Genomic DNA, 2,500 nt, shown 5'->3' with positions numbered 1-2,500 from the left:
AAGCACCCCGGCAACCGGAATACCACACTTTACCCCCATACCGCGAAAGTCGGCACCAACCCTTTAACCGGAGGACTCCGCGGCTGGTTTCTTCCCGGGCAGTGCAACGACCCTCTTCTTCTGCTCTTCAGCGAGAACTTCTTCTCCCCTGACCGACGTCGAGCCCTGCTGCCACTGCCTGGAACAACTGCCACCGCTGGAGGATCCTTTCCGCTTAAGGTACTGTGTTCTGCCTGGCTTCCCTTGCTACCGACTGTACGGGGTAGATTTAGTCCCCGGCTTTCGAACCTGGGAGTGCCTGGGACACTTTGGCTAAACTTTCTGAGCCACTCTAACCTCTTTTTGACTCTTTGCAAGACTTTGAATCTCTAACTAACAGTGTGATCTTGGGCACATTTTCGCTCCGGCTACTCTAAGAGTGGGCCCTGCCTAGTGACTTTTGCTCACCTGTGACTTTATTCTTCTGTAAGCCTATTGCAAGTGCTCTGGACCTTAGAGTGGTGTGTCTAACCCATTTCTGCTTTTTCTCTCCCTTTCTTGGAAACTACTAGAGTGTCATCTAACGTTAAGCACTCACCTCTGTTTTAATTAAGTGGTGTTTTACCTAGAGTTGTCTAGATAGGAGAAAGGATTGAATCTACTTTCATTATAACTGTGTTGAAGTACTTTTACTATATTTTTGCTAGAGTGTTTTTAACTTATGTGTATTTTAAATAAATAACTATATACTTTTGAAACCAAGCTCTGGTCAGTGTTTGCTTGTGCTATTGTGTTTTGGTACATATTGTGTATACTTTACATACTGCCTAACTCTTCTTGAGAGAAGTCTGACTGCTCAGCCACAGCTACCAGGTAAATCTGGGTGGTACAGACTGCTACCAAAGGGGTTTACTGCTCTACCTGTAGTCTTAAATCTTTTGCAGTGTTCCCCAAGGGAACTGCACAGGTTTCTGCCTAACACTGGTGTACAGCGGTGGGATTTGTATTGAGTATACATTTTATTGTGCTTTAGATACCTTAGTGCAACTAACCACAAAGCTTAGCACTGAAAAAGTAAAACCTCTAACATGTCAGTTATAGAAAGCTATAGTCAAGAGTCCCTTGCAGCCAAAACTGCTGATTGTTTAAGAGTGCTCTGTAAACATAAGGATCTCCTGACTAAGGGCAAGAAAATGGAGCTGATTGAAAGATTGTTAGCTAACCAAAGTCTGGGTGATGGTTCAGAGGAACCTACCACTCCAGCGACTGTAGATGACAGTATTGAAGTTAACATGGAGCAAAATGTTGATGTTTCTGAGGAAGAGTCAGAAGAGGAGGGTGAGGCTGTTGTAACTGTCCCCCCTAGGCCTCTGCCTGCTCTACCTGCTGTACCTACTGGACCTTTACCAGGTCCCACATTTAGTCCTCAGTACTTTGAACTGGAGAAAATGAAGCTAGAATTGGAGTATAAGAAACTTAATGCTCAAACTGACAAAGAACTAAGGCTAAGGGAAATGGAGCTCAAGTATGACTTAGAAATGAAGAAATTATCTGTTGAGAATGTTTCTCTCTCTGGCTCCTCTAGAAGTTCCAGTCCTAAAAGACCCCGGATGCCTAAAGAATTGGTTGGTATGTATGAGCCTAAGTTGGATGTGTTGGATTGGTTGTCTCTGTTTGAATATAATCATGGGCTCCAGAACATCACAGGAAATGACTTACTCACCTGGTTGTTCTCTAGGCTTCCCCCTGTTGCAACTGATGTGGTAATGGAGATGGGGGAGGAGGATAGGAAGGACTATGAATGTGTGAAACTAGCTTTGATAGCTAGGTTTGGGAAGACCCCTTCCCAGTATCTTAAGAGGTTTAGGAGCCTCAAAAAGCATGATGGTACCCCTTGGGCTACCTGGGTGAGTGAATGTTTGAAAAACTTAGAGGGATGGATTAAGGGTTACAAGGTGAACACTTATGAGGGGATGAGAAATCTCTTTATGTTGGAGTCAATTTATGATGCCTGCTCTCCTGAGCTCAGACAGCACTTGGCTGATTCACAGGAATTGGATCCTAGGAAGCTAGCTAGGGCTGCTGACTTGTGGGTTGCCAACAGGGCCACTCCCAAGGATTCTGGGGTAACTCAGAGGAAGGATGGGGAGAAACAGCCTAAAAAGGACTCCAAAGAGAATTCTAATACCTCCCATACCCAAGAGGGCCACAAACAACCAAATAACCAGGGTAAGCCCCAGGGTAAACCGAATCAGGCTAGTGTACCTTCTGGCCACAAGCCAGAAGGAGGTCAGAACAAGCCACCCTTCCAGAGAGCATTTGGACAATGCTATGTCTGTCAGGGTACTGACCATATCAAAGGAGATCCCAAGTGCAAGGGTAAACCTGCAGGGATCAGCACAGTCTCCTTAGCCTTCACTCCTGAGGATGAAGTACAGATGGCTAGTGCCCACTTTGAACTCTTTGCTGAAGAACCCTTGGGTCTTCAAGCAACTGTAAACTTAGAGCCTATGGGTCTGGT

The sequence above is a fragment of the Ambystoma mexicanum genome, chromosome 11, assembly GCF_040938575.1.
Source record: "Ambystoma mexicanum isolate Mex_15411 chromosome 11, UKY_AmexF1_1, whole genome shotgun sequence".
NCBI classification, from domain to species: Eukaryota; Metazoa; Chordata; class Amphibia; order Caudata; family Ambystomatidae; genus Ambystoma; species Ambystoma mexicanum.
Note: the sequence above shows the minus strand (reverse complement) of the source record.